The sequence below is a fragment of the Loxodonta africana genome, chromosome 26 (assembly GCF_030014295.1).
Source record: "Loxodonta africana isolate mLoxAfr1 chromosome 26, mLoxAfr1.hap2, whole genome shotgun sequence".
NCBI classification, from domain to species: domain Eukaryota; kingdom Metazoa; phylum Chordata; class Mammalia; order Proboscidea; family Elephantidae; genus Loxodonta; species Loxodonta africana.
In genome coordinates, this window is record NC_087367.1 from 8,286,864 (window position 1) to 8,305,221 (window position 18,358).

Sequence of the window (18,358 nt, forward strand, 5' to 3'; positions counted from 1 at the left end):
GGCAGATTTTGTGCGAGGAAACCTGTTTAAGCTAACCGTAATACATGCAAAGTATTCCTGTTTTACTTATCCCAATTTATTTTACTGTGACTCTGTTTCGTTAAGCAGATTATACTCCTTAAGTGAGAAACCTTGCTTCTTCGCTGCTATTTTTACATAAAATGTAACTCTTCATAAAACATCTTGACTAGGTTTTTAACAAGTGATCTTATGCGTATGTAGAACTGTATCTTCTAATCTCTTAGAAAATTACATTTAAGTAGATTTTCTCAATCAAAAACAGACATTCCGGAAAATACACTCTTGCACTGAGGTATATTCATACAGATTTCTGTTGAAGAAAAAAAGGAATCTGTTTGGCGTCTCTGCACCCTCCAGTACAGAATTTCTTTAATGATAATGTTAGAAAACTCATTTGCGTGTAATTCTTAATCTTGAAAATTGCACCTGCTTTTACTAATTCTGTACCTGCAGCCGTAGAGAACAAATACCTATTCAGAGCAGATAGAATGTGGGACAGTAGATTTGGGAACAAAGAGCCGAAAGAGGGAGCATGTGCCAAATGGGAAAAGTCTGGCAGCTTATCAATTAGTAAAGAAAAGTACGGGTTTCCTCTGAAGACCTTGATGTTATGGCATGTTTGTCCAGATGGAGGTAAAAACTATGCACGAGTACATTACCCTCCAAGAGGCTAACTCCATCAAGGGCTTCTCGTTTAATGGGGCACTAGGTAGAGCTTGTGGAGTATTACAATTATCATCTCTTAAGAGGATTTTATGTTGGCTGAAGATTTGAAAAAGCCTTTCTCAGAGGTATTAATCCAGCTCTTGCTTTTCTGGTCTGTTTCTTTAGCCAAGACCCCTTTCCCTGGTTCCAAACCCTGATATCCAACCGCCTTTTGGACATCTCCGGTTGGTATCCCATATTTTGACATACTCAAAATTGAACATGTCTTTTTTTTTTTTTTTTTTAACAAATCCTATTGTTCCTTTTGCCTGTTCTGATTCGGGAGGTGAGATGGTTTGGGAGTGCCGTTTACCAAGAGTGACTTATCCCTGGCAGCCTTTTGTTATTTGTTTTATCCACCGCAGTGGTTTTAATGGGGGTGATTTTGCTCCTCGCCCCAGGGAACATTTGGCGATGTCTGGAAACATTTTTTGATTGTCACAATGAGGGGAGGGCTGCTACTGGCATCTAGTGGATAGAGGCCTGGGATGTTGCTAAACATCCTACAGCACACAGGACAACCCCCCACAACAAAGAATTATCCAGCCCCAACCCAAAACCAAACCAAACCCAGTGCCGACGAGTCGATTCCGACTCATAGCGACCCTATAGGACAGAGTAGAACTGCCCCATAGAGTTTCCAAGGAGCGCCTGGCGGATTCGAACTACTGACGCTTTGGTTAGCAGCCGTAGCACTTAACCATTATGCCACCAGGGTTTCCTATCCAGCCCCAGATTTCAATAATACAGAATTTGAGAAACCCTCATCCACTATTGCCTTGTTTCCCCGTCTTGAAAAGGCTTTTAAACACTAACCTGGGAACGATTTTTAACCCTTTCTTTACTGCAAACTACCTAGGAAAAGCTGTGTTCTTCCTCCTGCTTATATTGGCCTCTCGGGTAGTCCTTTAGTTTTTCTGCAGAGATGGAGTCATTATGCTGCTAGAATTTTAGTAGGGGTGGGAGGAAAGAATCTACCTGTGTACTCAGTTGCCTCAGTTTACAATCAGATTGTGATTCTCTTCCTTTCTATAGTTCAGGGCCCCCTTGGGGTACCCAGTTCTCTTTTTTCTCTTTGATTTTCAGGACATTCAGTTTCTGCATGTTCGTTATCTCCATTCTTCTCTCCTACACCTGGGGTTTGAGCTGCAGAATCAGGATCTCTAGTAAACAGAAACAAGGTATTCAGGTTTAGCACCAAAGGGCATGAGCCCAGAAGGACCACTCTTCGGTTACCTCTCTAGACGTATGACAGTCTTTCTTTCACCCTGCTTTCTTCAGTAACTTATCATGGTGTTAACGACTGCCTTCTCAATAGAATTCTTTAAAATTTTTTGAAAAGAGCTAGCAAGAGGCCATTTAAGATGCATCAGTTGGTCCCAACCCACCTGGAGCAAAGGAGAATGAAGAACACCAAAGATGCAAGGAAAATAAGAGCCCAAGAGACAGAAAGGGCCACATAAACCAGAAACTCCATCAGCCTGAGACCAGAAGAACTAGATTGTACCCAGCTCCCACCAATGACCGCCCTGACAGGGAACAGAACAGAGGGTCCCTGAAGGAGCGGGGTAAAAGTGAGATGCAGAACTCTAATTCTAGTAAAAAGACCAGACTTAATGGTCTGACTGAGACTGGAGGGACCCCAGAGGACATGACCCCCAGACTCTGTTGGCCCAAAACTAAAACCATTCCCGAAGCCAACTCTTCAGACAGAGATTAGACTGGACTATAAGACGGAAAATATACTGGTGAGGAGTGTGCTTCTTAGCTCAAGTAGACACATGAGACTATGTGGGCAGCTCCTGTTTGGAGGCAAGATGAGAAGGCAGAGTGGGACAGGAGCTAGTTGAATGGACACAGGAAATACAGGGTGGAGAGGAGGAGTATGCTGTCACGTTGTAGGGAGAGCAACTAAGGTCACATAACAATTGTTTATAAGTTTTTGTATGAGAAGCTGACTTGAATTGTAAAATTTCACTTAAAGCACAATGAAAAAAAAGAGAAAAAAAAATTTCAAACAAAATTTTTCTTTGAAAAGACGCTTCTCGCAGCTCCACCCCATTTGTAAGCTCTAGATAATTCTCAGCTCTCCCCAGCTTCTTAGGCATGCCAGTACCTCTCCCTAGGGAAAGATTTCTCCACTTATTTTCTAATCCTCTTTCAAGTCCTGGAGATGCCGTGTACTTGGTCAAAATCTTCCTCTCCTTGTCTTTTTCCTCCCAGGAAGTAGACTACCTGCCTTAGCAGTTTATAAACAAAAAAGACCACCAGCTCCTTGCTGCTCATCTTTTAATCATTGAGTCAGATTTGTCTTCGAAAAGTTTCTTGCATCAGAACGAAAATGTATGCAGGTAAAATTTACTGAGTGATTGCAGCTCTAGTAACATTTTTTAAATCATCTGCCTTATATATGTCTCTTAGAAATATCAGCCGAACCACATAGCAGCGGACTTCTTAATTAAAAAATTCACCAACCCTAGCCAGCTGCCCATGATCCAGTCTAAGTAATTAAATGCTTATGGATAAAGCACTTGGCTCCAGCTCATCCTGAACCTTTAATTATCAGACATGAACGATTCTGTCCAGCGTTCTATTTGGATCTGAGTCCTGCAAGGATCCAGAGAAAACTCTCTTCATCTATTTATTTCAGTGTTCCCTGCTTTGTTCTAAAAAGAATTTAAAACAGTTTATATATGAGTATTATCATGAAACACTAAAATAGAATTTGAAAGTGGAAGCACAAGAAACATGGAAAATAAAGGTGAGAATGGATATAAAACAAAGCCAAGGAAAACCACCCAGTGGGGTTTTCTTGGCTATAATCTTTGTGCAAGCAGATCACCAGGTCTTTCTCCTACAAAGTTCCCAGTTTGAACTGAAAACCTTTTGGTTAGCAGCCAAGTGCTTAACCATTGCACCACCAGGACTCCTTGACCCCTGGGCTAGGTTTCGGACTTTCTGGAGGAATGGATGACCTGTGCGCCCTTTAGCAATTCTCTTTAAATATTATTTCTCTCAACTCAACTTTTAATAGTAGTAGGTAGCAATGAGGAGTTCTTGGTTGCAAACTGGAAGGGCGGGGGCTCGAACCCACCAGCCGTTCCACGGGAGAAAGATGTGGCAGTCTGCTTCTGTAGAGATTTACAACCTTGGAAAAGTCTATGGGGTTGCTATGAGTTGGAATCAACTCATCGGCAGGGTAATAATAATACCTACCTCACATCATTTTCATCACAGGTATTGCCCTTGTGACAGAGATGGACCTCAGTTGACTGAGTTTTCATTTCATTGCTTCTTCCTTGGAATACAGGAAGGCTACATTTTTTCAGCCTTGCTGTCATGTGATTAGGGTAAGTGGCCAAAGCATAGGCCACTGGTCTGTGAGTTCTCTAGCTCCCTCTTCCCTTGCTGAGGAAATCTGAAAGCCATTGTTTGAAATGGCGGTGACATCGATGGAAGTATCCTGGAACACTGAGTTGTCACTTAAAGGACAGCTGACCTGGAGAATCATCTGACCTGCAGATGATTTTGCCTAATTAAAAAGTAAACCTCTGTAATGTTAAGACACTGGTTTTTAGGATTTGTTTTTTTTACCACAGCATGACCTAGCCTATAACCAAGCTTAACCTATAACCAAATCCTATCCCAGGGTCAATAACCAAGGAAAGGTCAATAAAAGCTACATGTAATGTAGTAGTATACTTGGTAATGAGGATATTTATATGAGATGTCGTGTGGTGGAATAGCTCAACTAGAAGCCTACCTGCTGGTTATTCTAAACAGTGGTCTGCAAAACTCTAACACCATTTTTAGATAAAACGTTCAATAAACAAAAAGTCTCTGAAATTTGGCAGAGGATGGGGCAGTGGGTAGGGGAGATTAAAGGGTTGCTTTTTGGAAAATAAATTACACTGTATGTCTAGCCATGGTGAACACAGAGTTAAGAAGACTATTTAGTGAAGATCAGAGCCCACTACTCAACAGCGGTTCTTAACCGTAAAGGCGTCAACTCTGGATGCTGTTCAGGATGAGGCATTGTTACTAAGGAGCCAATCAGTAAGGGCCTGTCAGCTTCAGAAACTGGGCACAGGACCTCGCATTTGTAGAGTGGGAAGCTTTCAGCCTCCCGGCCGTCAGCTGTGCTCTGAGCCTTCACAACTTCCACAGAATCGCGTGTTGGTTAAAACAAGGTCCTGTAGTCTGCCCTGTTTACTAGATTTAAGAGCCAAACTTTTTTTTTTAACGAGAAAATTTATAGCTAACTTAAAATTTTAACAAGGGTCCTTCTGGCCACTTGTAATTTTAGCTTCACACAGCCTCTTAGCAATCCAAGCTTTCTTTTCCTTTTTTGGTAGGGAAATCCTTATCAAACTAGGGACTAGTGTGCTATACACACGTTTTCTGGGGCATTTTGCTGTTAAGACTGTCTTGGAGTTATCAGCAATCTGTTGGTTAAGAGCAGAGAAAATGTTGCCTTACAGCAATTAAAACACTTTTTTGAAAGTGTTGCGTCAGGTTACCCTACTGTTTGAAAGCCCATCCTACTCTTCGCACTCATCTGCTGCATTGGATATGTGTGCAAGCAGACTCCTGGGACAGCCGTATCCCAGCCAAAACAATGGAAATTATTTTCCAGACCTAAAATATCCACTCTAAGGATAGTAGAGAGCAAAGAAGAACTAACTGTAATAGTTTATTTTGCTTATCCCTGTAATTGAATGAGTAAAAGTCCCCCAGATTCATTCCACTTTTAATACCTTTGTGTTCTATTTGTAAATTAGTTCATTTAGAATTTTCCTCTTAAAATTAATGCAGCTATCTTACAGATATTCCCTATAGGGCAACAGTTTATTTGTTCCTTACTAGTTCCAGATGGTATGCCAGTAGACCTACTACTAACCTTTTCATTCAGGTCTTCCAAAATGAGGAACTGTATAAACTTTGTGTAAATGATATAAAAATGTAAAGAATATTAAAAATGTGAATGTTTATCCAAATCTACTAGGTTCCCGGCTGAAATAAGTATTGTGACAAGGCTAGTATCATCCAGCTTGTTAGGGGACTGAACAAGACTAGAAGGAACGATTTCCTGTTGTTGTTGTAAGGTGGTGTCAAGTCATTTCCGATCTGTAACAACCCTATGTACAACAGAATGAAACACTGCCCAGTCCTACGCCATCCTTACAGTCATTGCTATGTTTGAGCCCATTGTTGCAGCCACTGTGCCAATCCATCTCGCTGAGGGTCTTCCTCTTTTTTGATGACCTTCCGCTTTAGCAAGCATGATGACCTTCTCCAAGGACTGGTCCCTCCTGATAACACGTCCAAAGTATGTGAGACATCTCACTATCCTTACTTCTGAGGAGCGTTCTGGCTGTACTGCTTCCAAGACAGATCTGTTCATTATTTTAGCAGTCCATGGTATATTCAATATTCTTTACCAACACCACAATTCAAAGACATCAGTTTTTCTTTGTTGTTGTTGCTAGGCGACGCCGAGTTGGTTCCAGTCATAGCCACCCCATGCACAACAGAACGAGTTCTTCTTTGGTCTTCCTTATTCATTGTCCAGTTTTTGCATGCAGTATTCATAAGGTTTTCACTGGCTAATTCTTTTCAGAAGTAGGCCACCAGGCCCTTCTTCCTAGTCTGTCTTAGTCTGGAAGCTCAGCTGAAACCTGTCTGCCGTGGGTGACCCTGCTGGTATTTGAATGCGGTGGCATAGCTTCCAGCATCACAGCAACATGCAAGCCCCCACGGCATGCCAAACTGACAGACATGTAGGGGATTTTATTACAGGTACATAAACATCAGCCCTTTTGAGAGTCAAAGAGATAAGGAGGGCCAGTTTTTCCTTGATGAGCAGATATCTACTAATAGAAGGCTTAAGACCGTGGATATGAAGAGGTTGTTGGAGCTTGGGGTGGGTGATTATTAGGGGCTTGAGGCAGAAGTCATGGCCCTTGATTTGGAAATGAGCTATACTTGTCATTTTCATTATGACATTATGGCCTGTCCTTTTTGATAGGCCTAAATTGTGAAGTTCAGCACCTTAGAATTAAAAGAACCATCCAGAAGTAGAAGAACTGGCCCTATTGATGAGAGCCTTCCTTTTATCTGAGCTTCCTCTTGGCCCTTAAGATGATGGAAGGAGGCTGCAGAAAGCCGCACCTCAGGGTCTACTGTGACTTCCCGGAAAGGGCAGGGGCACTGAATTCCGGGTGAGGAGGCAGGAAAAAGGATGTTGTAAAGGTAGCGTCAGAACCTGGCTGTTGAGTCCCTCCTGCCTCTCCTCCCTGCCATGGGCGCCTCTGGGAGGAGTTTGTAGATGGCAGCTCATCATCAGGATCAGGCCAGGGCCCCTAGATGGAGGCGCCACTGAACATATCATCTGCTCCTGGATCCTGGCATGTAGTTGGAGGTGGTGGACTCTTCAGACCCACAGTTTCTCACATAAAGAAGGACTGGATGACATGAAAAGTCAGTTAAATGTATGATCTGCACTGTGGGGTATGTGATTCTGGGGAGGGTTCTTTGTAACGTGGCTCACAGTGTTTGGTAGCCTGAATTGTGATAGAGGTATGGATGGAGATCCGTAGTTGGTGCAGAATTCATTTGGAGGAACCAGACAGTAGATGCAGATACAGAAAGGAAGGAAGTAGCCACAGTCCTTATCTTTTTATAGTGTGGTCTTTCCATACCACATATTTTCCTTAGCGGACTTTCTTCTTAGTGGCTGTTAAGATAACAGGCCACGAAATTATAAAAAGGGAAAGTTAGGAGGTTACAATGTGCTAAAAATTAGAAATTAAATTGAAACATGAAAAGACTGCCTTTTATGATGACCTTGTTCAGTTTCTCTGTTTCCTAGTTCAGCGATCCTAATCAGCTGCTTCAATCGTAGATGAGAGAGTTCTTCCATTGTTGGAGAAGCACTGGTTACAGTTAGAGTCACCATGCCCTGTCAGCTCTGCTTTCTAACCAGTAAAAAAAAAGCCAGTTGCTGTCAGTCGATTCTGACTTACTGTGACCCTGTGTGTGTCAGTGTAGAACTGTGCTTCATAGGGCTTTCAATGGTTGATCGTTTAGAAATAAGTCTTCAGGCCTTTCTTCCAAGTTGCCTCAGGGTAGACTCCAACCTCCAACCTTTCGGGCAGCAGCCGAGCACATTAACCATTTGCAACACCCAGGGGATCCCCTACTTTCTAAATATTCGCCAGCTCCATTCTCCTCATTCCATCCCTTCTGCTATTGCGTTAGTTTATTACCATTACAATTTCCTGCTTTCTTGATTTTAGTATTCCTCCTGAGTGCCCTGACAGTAATAACATTCTCAGAATCACTATTAAATCATCCTTCTAAAACACAAGTTTAAATATACCACACCCCTTTAAAAAACATATCACAGAAACTCCATTTCTTTGAAAATAATGGTCAAACTCTGTAACAAGGCATCAAAGGCCCTTCATAATCAGGCCCTGCAATGTCTCCATACCCCACCACAAGTGTTGTGATGCTTAGTGAAATACTTGTTTTCCCAAATACTATGCCTCACCTGGATTACACCTCAACATAAAGAAAACAAAAATCCTCACAACATCGTGATAAACAAAGAAAAGATTGAAGTTATCAAGAATTTCATTTTCCTTGGATCCACAATCAGTGCCCATGGAAACAGCAGTCACGAAATCAAACGATGCGTTGTGTTGGGCAAATGTGCTGCAAGAAATCTCTTTAAAGTGTTAAAAAGCAAAGATGTCACTTTAAGGACTATGGTGCACCAAACCCAAGCCACGGTGTTCTCGATTGCCTCATATGCAAGTGAAAGCTGGACAGTGAGTAAGGAAGACTGAAGAAGAACTGATGCCTTTCAGTTATGGTCTTGGCAAAGAATATTGAATATACCACAGACTGCCAGAAGAACAAACAAATCTGACTTGGAAGAAGTAGAGCCGGAATGTTCCTTGGAAGTGAGGATGGCTAAACGTCCTCTCACATACCTTGAACACTTATCCGGAGGGACCAGTCATTGTGCTTGGTAGAGTAGAGGGTCAGCAAAGAAGCAGACCCTCAATGAGATGGGTTGACACAGTGGCTGCAACAATGGGCTCGAGCATAACCACAATTGTGAGGTGGCTCTTCCAGCCATGTTCTCTCTCCTCTAACTCCAGGCCATGTTAGGGGCCTCTCATGTGGTTTTCTAATACCTGATGCACACCTCTCATACAGTGCTGCATTTGTTGATTTCGAGAGAACACCCCTTAAAAACAGAAGAGCACTTTTCACAGACTCCGCATCTGATCATAAAAATCCTTTATCAACCTAACTCCCTACAAACCTTCCAGGATTGTAGGGAGACTACCCAGGGATATACTCGGTTGATCCAACAAGCTTCTGAAGATGGAACGGTGGGGGCTCACCTCCGGCCAGTGTCCAGTGACCATGAGAGTAATTATGGGAACCCCCTAAAACTATTCATCCAACGTTAATCCTCAAAATCTCCTTTATGCATGAGTTAGGAAATGTTCGCTCTCAAGAATATGAAAGAATATTTAAAAAATAATATCGAACTTAGTTTGCTGTGATTAAGCTATAATAGACCTGAACTGAAGGTGGAATCTTTAGCTTGTGATAGCTTGTTCATTTGAGAACATCTAACCATTCAGTCTGTAGTTTTACTTTGTTCCAAATGTTGACCACAGGCAGAAGTCCTTGGTGAAGAGAGACTATCCTGTCAGTATTTCTGCAGGTTGGATTTACAGATCTAGCCGTTACATCCGTTAATTCCTGTGTAAGGGTGAGCACTGATGCAGAAGCTGCCTCTTCTGTAAGTCTGTGGCAATGGAGGTAACTCACTTGTGGAATGAAATTATTGTATCATGAGTCAGGCTAATACAGGAAAGGAGTTGAAACGAAAATTGTACAAAATAATGCCGTTATGGGTAATTTTATAAAAACATGGCTTTTAAAATATATTAGATATAAGGGAATACACCTACCTGCAGATGTAGGTTTGGTGGTGAATATTTCTACAAGCAAGGATGGTGAGACTGCGTCTTACATACTTTGGACATATTATCAGGAGGGATCAGTCCCTGGAGAGGGACAACATGCTTGGTAAAGTACACAGTCAGCGGAAAAGAGGAAGACTCTGAACGAGATGGATTGACACAGTGGCTGCAGCGGTGGGCTCAAGCATAGTTAAGATTGTGAGGATGGCGCAGGACCAGGTGGTGTTTCGTACTGTTGTGCGTAGGGTCACACTGTCCAACTTTCGCATGCGAGATGATTGAAAGTACCATGGCTTGGGTCAGTCACACCTTCGTTCTCAAAGTGATATCTTTTCTTTTTAACACTTTAAAGAGGTCTTTTGCAGCACATTTGCCCAGTGCAATGCCTCCTTTAATGTCATGACTGCTGCTTCCATGGTATTGACTGTAGATCCAAGTAAACTGAAGTCCTTAACAACTTCAATCTTTTCTCCGTTTATCGTGATGTTGCTTATCAGTCCAGTTGTGAAGATTCTTGTTTTCTTTACATTGGGGGAAGGGTTTCTAGGTTGGGAGAACAGCATGAGAAAATGCTGGAGTTGGAAAAAGCATATTTTGCAGAGAGTGAAGGAAGAGACTGGTCTGATTGACGTAGAGCGTTTATGCTGGCGCACTGTGAATGCTAAGGAGTAGGATTGCCAGGTCATGTGGTAAGAAATTGCCAGTTTAAAAAAATTGCTGTACCATTTTGCAATGTGTAAGAGTTCCAGTTGCTTCATATGCTTGCTAGCACTTGGTATTTTTTATTTTAGCCATATTAGAACTATACAGCCAAATGGAGCACTCTATACCCATTAGAAGGCATATAGTGCTAAAATTGTAGTTACAATTTACATTTCCCGAACAATGTTGAGAGGGCAGTAGTGGTTCAGTGGTAGAATTCTCGCCTTCCATGCAGGAGACCCACGTTCAATTCCTGGCCCGTGCACCTCAAGCACAGCCACCGTCCGTTTGTCAGTGGACGCTCACGTGTTACTGTGATGGCAAACAGGCTTCAGTGGAGTTTCCGGACTAAGATGGTCTAGTGAGAAAGGCCTGGCGATCTACTTTCAAAAAATTAGCCAGTGAAAACCCTGTGCGTCACAATAGTCTGATCCCATTGTGCGTGGAGTCGCCCTAAGTCGGGGGCTGCTAACAACAACAACAGCAACAACGATGTTGAGCATCTTTTCACGTGCTTAGTTGTCATCAGTGTTTCTTTTTGGTGACGTATCTATCTAAATCTTTCCCCCATTAAAAAAAAAGTTCGTTTGTTTTCTTATTGAGTTTTGAGAGTTCTTTATATATTCTGGGTGAGTACTTTGTCAGATAAATGATTTGCAAGTATTTTCTTTCAGCCTGTGGTTTGTCCCCCACAGAACAAAAAATTTTAGTTATGAGAAAGACGAACTTATCAAAGTTTCCTCTGATGAATTGTGCATTTAGTGTCATATTTAAGAGCCCCTCGCCGAGCCAACGGTTAGGTAGATTTTCTTTTTTTCTTCGTGAAGTTTTATAGTTTAAATTTTTTTTTTTTTAAAGTTTTACGTATAGTTCTACATTTGAATTAATTTTTGTATAAGGTATGAGGTTGAAGGTGAGGTTGATTTTTTTTGCATACAGCTATCCCATTGTTCTAGCACGTTTGTAGAAAAAAACTATCCTTTTCCCGTTGACTTCCCTTTGCACCCATATGAAAAATCAATTGAGAGTATTCGAGTAGGTCTATTTTTGAACTCTTTTTTATACCATTGATCTTTGTGTCTGCCTTTTTGTCCGGTGCCACACCATCTTGATTTCTTTAGCAAGTCTTGAAATCAAGTAGTGTAAGTCCTCCAGCTTTGTTCTTTTGCATAATTATTATATGCCTTTCCATGGAAACTTTAGAATCAGCTTGTTCATGTACATTAAAAAAAAAAAAAAAAAACTGCTGTGATTTTGATTGAGATTCTGTTGAATCTATAGATTAACTTGGGGAAGAATTGACATCTTAACAATATTGTCTTCTAATCCATGAACATGGTACATTTCTCCATTTAGGTACTTTTTACCATACAGATTCTGCAAATATTTTGTTAAATTTATAACTAAGTAATTCATTTTTTTCAGTACTAGTGTAGATAGTACTGGTTTCTTTTAAACTTTAATTTCTAATTATTTATTGCTAGTATATAGAAATGTAATTAATTTTTATGTATTGACCTGTATCTTGTGACTTTGCAAAAATCATTTATTGGTTCTAGGAGCTTTTTTGGTAGATTCCATAGGATTTCCTGTATAGACAATCATGTTATTTGCAAATAGGTACACTTCTTCCTTTCCAAACTGCACGCATTTTCTTTTTCTTTCTTTATGGCACTGGCAAGGACATCTATTACAATGCTGAATAGAAGTCACAGAAGATGTGACCCATGATATCCATTTCGTTTTTCAACATTAAATATGATTTTAGCTGTGTTTTGTTGTAGTGCCTTTTATAAGGTTCAGTTCCCTTTCTTGCTTGCTGAAAGTTTTTTTCAAATGCTTTTTCTGTATCTACTGAGATTATCATATTTTTTTCTTCCTTAATCTGTTAATATGGTAAATTCCACTAATAGATTTTCGAATGTTGAGCGAGTCTTAGACAAGTCCAGGATAAATACTACTTGGTCCTGATGTATTTCCTTTTTTATATATTGCTACATTTGATTTGCTAGTTTTTGTTGAGGATTTTTGTGGCTGTGCATGTCTTTAGTTTTCTGATGATATTTTTGACTTTGTTGTTAGGGTAATGCTGGCCTTTGGAAGTGAGTTGGTAAGTGTTCCCTTCTATTTTCTGGAAGACATTGTTCAAAATTAGTGTTATTTCTTCCTTAAATGTGTGGTAGAATTCACCAGTGAAAAATCTTGGCTTCAAGTTTTCTTTGTGGGAAGGTTTTAAACTACAAATTCAATTTCTTTAATAGATACAGGATTATTCAGGTTATCTATTTCATTTTGTAATGAGTTTCGATAATTTGTACCTTTCAAGGAATTGATCTGTTTCAGTGAGGGTGTACAATTTTGGGGGCTTAGAGGTGTTCACTTGCATTCCCTTAGTATCCTTTTAATGTCTGTGTGCTTATAGTGATAAAACCCAAACCAAACCCGTTGTCATCGAGTTGATTCTGACTCAGGGTAACCCTATACGACAGAGTAGAACTGCCCCGTTGGGTTTCCAAGGAGCGGTTGGTAGATTCAAACTGTCGACCTTTTGGTTAGCTGCTGAGTTTTAACTGCTGCGCCACCAGGGCTCCACTGGTAATTTGTGTCTTGTCTTTGTCTCCTCTTCTTCCTCTTTTTTCCTTGATCAGTCTGTCTAGAATTAACCAATTTTCTCGATGTTTTCAAAAAACAACTTTTGGTTTTGTTGGTTTTCTCTCGTTTTTCTGTTTTTCATTGATATCTAACTTACCTGTATTTTCTTTTTTTCTGCTTGCTTTGAGTTTAATTTGCTACTCTGTAGCTTCTTAAAATGAAAAGTTAGATTATTGGTTTATGACTTTTTCTTTTCTAATATAAACATTTAATGCTACAAATTACCCTCTGTTGCTGTTGTTAGGTGCCGTCGCGTCGGTTCCTACTCACAGTGACCCTATGCACAACAGAACGAGACACTGCCTGGTCCTGCACCACCCTTAAAATCGTTGTTATGCTGGAGCTCATTGCTGCAGCCACTGTGTCAATCTAACTTTTTGAGGGTCTTCCTCTTCTCTGCTAAGCACTGATTTTTCTGCATCCCACAAATTGATACATTGTATTTTCATTTTCGTTCAATTCAGACTATTTTCTAATTTGCTTTGTGACCTTTTTGGTATGGATAATAGAATTCTAGGTTGACAGTTCTTTCAGAACTTCAGAGGTATTATTCCACTATTTTCTGGCCTCAGTTGTTTCCATAGTCATTCATGAAGTTGTTTGTGTGTAATGTGTTGGGTTTTTTTGTTTTTGTTGGCTTTCAAGGTTGTATCTTTATGTTTGGTTTTTAACAGTTTGATTATGATATTTCCGACATGGCTTTCTTTGAGTTTATACTATTTTGGCTTCTCTCAACTCCTTGAATCTGTCTGAACTTTCCATTTGGTTCTTCTTTATTGTTTCTGTTTGTGTGCTGAGGACTTTTGTCTTCCATTCATTTCTAGCATTCCCTTTATCTCATGATGGACGGTTATAGTAACTGCTTTAACTAGCCTTTGATAATTCCAACATTTGGGTCATCTCAGGGGTAGCTTCTATGGGTTTTCTTTTCCCTTAATTATTAATTAGATTTTCCTGGATTTTTGTATGTCAGTTAGTTTTTAATTGTATCCTGGATATTTTGAATATTATGTTGTGTGACTGTCCTGTTAAAATCCTCTGGAATGCATTGTTTTTTAATTTTTTTAAATCAGTCAACCTAGCTAGGTTCACACTGAGAAGTCTTTCTTTCCAAGGGTGGTGCTTCCATGTCAGCTCAGTTTTCAAAACCCTTTCTTTGCTTTTAGATCTGTCCCTCACCTGAGCCAGTGAGGGATATGTCTGGGACTGGGACGGCTGTTTATATCATAGTTTAGTTCGTACAGCCTTTGCTATGCTTCTTTGGGTGTGTTTCATGCATGTACAGCTTGGGACTTGTGTCAGTTCAGTTCTCTGTATGATTTTTCCCGTGCTCTCTGGCTCCCAGGTACCTCATTTCCCTGTTTTTCTAGCCAGAAAGATGAGGTTCTCTCAGAGATTTAGGCCCCATGCTGTTGCACAGTTCCGTGTGGGTCCACCCTACCACCCCACACTGTTCACATAACAGGGGCCCCTTTTCCTGTTTCTTTCATCCAGAGAGATGAATTTTCTCTTGGGATTTTAGATGCTTGTGCCACCACTGCTCCTGAGGCAGTTTAGTGCATTTCTTCCACTAGTGTGGCTTCTGGGCAGGGCCAAAGAGAAAAAAGAGAGAAAGAGAAAAAAAAGGCAAATTCCCCCATACTCTCTGGCTCTAGTGGCTCTGGCTGTGGGGCTGGGTTTCTCTCAGATTTTTTTGCTTTCCATGCCTATTGTAATGCTCCCTGATTGGACCTTGGGTCAAAGCCAAGAGATAAAGGAGAAAAAAATAAGAAGAAGAAACTCTTTGTCACTGTACTGGTTTCTCTTCAAGTTTTGACCTCCGTCCTCAATCTTTCTGCTGTTATTTATTTTCCAGAGCCCTCAGGTAGTTGCTTTTTGTACCTTGTCTAGGGTTTTTAGTTGTAATTAGTGTGAGAGAGAGGCCATAGCAGGCTTACTCCATCCTGGCCGACACCGGAAGTTCCCTATATAAGCAGTGTATTTTTTTTCTGTCCCAAAAGAAGACTGTACAAGTAAATTAGGAAAGATTGTAAATAAAAGGTTGGAAGCAAACCAGAAAGACAGTATGTGAATGATGAAAATATAAATTGTTGTAGGTATCCTAGAAATCAAATGAATACATTGCATGTGGAAAGCCATACAAAGGAACCAGAGGAATACAACCCAGGCAGAAAGATTCTTTGAGCATTGGCACGAGGGCAGGCTTGAGATGAATGATTGTGGGAAATATGGTCAGTGGTGTATATGAGTAGATACAGTTCTGTGCTGTAGTAAAGTTACCATTAGTAATTGTGAGGTTTATTTTGATCATTGTCTTAGTCATTTAGTGCTGCTATTACAGAAATACCACAAGTGGGTGGCTTTAACAAAGGGAAATGTATTCTCTTACAGTTTAGGAGGCTAGAAGTCTGAATTCAGGGTGCCAGCTCCAGGGGAACGCTTTCTGTCTCTGTCAGCTCTGGGGAAAGGTCCTTGTCATCAATCTCCCCCTGGTCTAGGAGCTTCTCAGTACAGGGATGCTGGGTCCAAAGGATGCACTATTCACCTGGCTCTTGTTTCTTGGTGATATGAGGTCCCCATGTCTCTCTGCTGTCTTTCATATCTCAAAAGAGATTGACTTAAGACACAACCTAACCTTGTAGATTGAGTCCTACTTCATTAACATAACTGACTCTAATCCTGCCTCATTAACATCATAACCAACCAACCCATTGCCCTTGAGTTGTTCTGACTTATAGTGACCCTATAGGATAGAGCAGAACCGCTCCATAGTTTCCAAGGAGTGGCTGGTACATTTGAACTACCAACTTTTGGTTAGCAGCTGAAGCTCACTATAGCGCTTAATTATTGATCATAGAGGTAGAATTTACAACACATAGAAAAAATGACATCAGATGACAAAATGGCGGACACCCACACAATACTGGGAATCATGGACTAGCCAGGTTGACACACACTTTTTGGTGGGACACAATCCATAACAATCATTGTGTCTGCTTTTGATTTTACTAAAACTTTATATAACATATAGCCTTCTATTTTGGCTGTTCTGTAAGTTCAGGCAACAAAATGAACAAAATTGAATTCTCTATAGGAATGAAAAGTTAAAGTTTGCTTGTCTGCTAATAGATCTGTAGATAAACTGGCTTTAAATGGCTAATAGAAAATAATTGGCCAAAAAAAGTGACTTAAAAGCGTAGCATCAATATAGACACTGTTTTCTAGGCTAAGATCAAGAGCCATAATCCAAGAAGAGAGACACTTATTTAACAACTGAAAACCTGGTATCAGCAGGGTTTTTTTTTTTTTTCTTCTTCTTTTCTTTTCCATTAAAATATGTTTTATCTACAGTTTCTGGGGCATTTTCATATTATAAATTCGAGGCATGTTTGATCTTCTCTCAGCCTAATGGCAACACATCTGGAAATACTATGCATCATTAAAACTTTCATAGGAATTTTACGTGCTTAGAAACACCGCATGTATGGTTGTAAAATTCCGTTAGTATTCATGGGCATGTTAAACTGAAACGCACTGATGGGTATGGGTATTGTCTACGCTAATAATCTACAGGTGAAAGACTCCCTCAGTTAAAATGAGCACTGTTCTTAGCTCAAATCATTCATCAGGTTAGTGATTTCTTGTGTTCCCAGTAGGAAAGCCAAAATATTGACATTAAAATTGGAACCAATATCTGAAGGAACTGTAAAAACCCTTTGCCGTGGAGTTGATTCCAACTCACAGCGACCCTGTAGGACAGAGTAGAACTGCCCCTTAGGGTTCTGAAGGAGTGACTGGTGGATTTGAGCTGCTGACCTTTTGGTTAACAGCCGAGCTCTTTAACCACTGTGCCGCCAGGGCTCCACTGTTGTAATTAAGTACTGTAACTCTGAATTGCATAAGCCACTGAAGTCCGATTGTGAAGGGATGATCGTTTCTGTTAAAGCTAGTGAGTTTTAAAAAGACTTGATCAAGGTGAGCCCTGAACAGAAAGTGATGTTGAATTAGGTGTGAGTGAGAAACTGAAAGATAGGAAAAAAATTATAACCGTATAGAAGGATAATGCACTCACTTTGCTTTGCAGATGTCTTTAAATTCATGCTGTGATTTAACGAAAGTAAAACTGCAAACCGTAGATGATGCATTGTGGATGTGGTTCATGTTTAAAGTATATGTGGGTTCAGTCACCTACTTTAAAGCAGCTTTCAATTAACTGATCAATTATTGGTCCTGGTCTCACTGGCTGCCAAGACTTCCTGAACTTGGTGGTGGAACACAGCCTATCTACTTACACTCTGGAAAATTGTCGGGTTTGCATTTTGGACATACTGGCTGTATGCATTCTTACTAAGCCCTCTGGTGCTTTCTTTTCCTGTGTTTTTCCATCTTAGAAATGAAAATGATAATTCCTCCCATGAGTTTACAGAAAATGGTAAAATTCAAATGATACGGATATGAAACACTATAGAAATAAATGTACCATGTATCATTGGTGCTGTAGTCTTATTATTTAAAATAGAGAGTCTGTGACCCAGATAGTTTCAGAATATGTCCCTCTTTTCTTAGACTCAGATTTTGTGTATAAAACCAAATAGCTGTTTTACTTTTCTTATTTGACATCTTGAAACACTGCAGTTTAAGGAGTTTTTTGAACTTGGAATAAATTATTACATTCATTAAAATTTTTTATAGTGACCATGCTGTTTTTTCTAGTGAAAGGAAAGCCCAAGCCCAGTGCCATCACGTCGATTCTGACTCATAGCGACCCTATAGGACAGAGTAGAACTGCCCCATAGAGTTTCCAAGGAGCGCCTAGGCGGATTCAAACTGCCAATCCTTTGGTTAGCAGTCGTAGCTCTTAACCACTATGCCACCAGCGTTTCCTTCTAAAATTTAAGATGATGGGTTAACTCCGTTGGTTTGAAAGATGCTAAAGATGTTGAAGAATTAGTTTGTCTCAGGCCCTGTGAGGTTTTATAGTTTGAAGAGCCCTAGAGTTGGAGTCAGACTAGCTGGGCCTGTTGTCAGGTGTGCTCTTGATAGTGCTTGTCTTTACTGCGCTGGTTCTAGTCTGTTAATCATTGTTCTGTTTCACGGGGATTTATAAACGATTTCTGGGACTAACTAAAGGCTCTCAGTTTCCATGGACGTTAACCTCTTTAGTTAATACTTTTCATCTTGGAAAATGAAACCGCAATCATACAGTTCTTAATTACATGCATGTGGATTATCCTTTATTCGTTAATTAGCTGACGGCTAGAAAAAAA

At 40.4% G+C, this 18,358-nt stretch overlaps 1 protein-coding gene across 2 annotated transcripts in view; it reads left to right on the forward strand.

Annotated features, from left to right (window-relative positions):
• ASB3 (ankyrin repeat and SOCS box containing 3) overlaps positions 1 to 18,358 on the forward strand; it is a 119,252-nt gene that overhangs the window by 91,253 nt on the left and 9,641 nt on the right. The window lies entirely within an intron of this gene.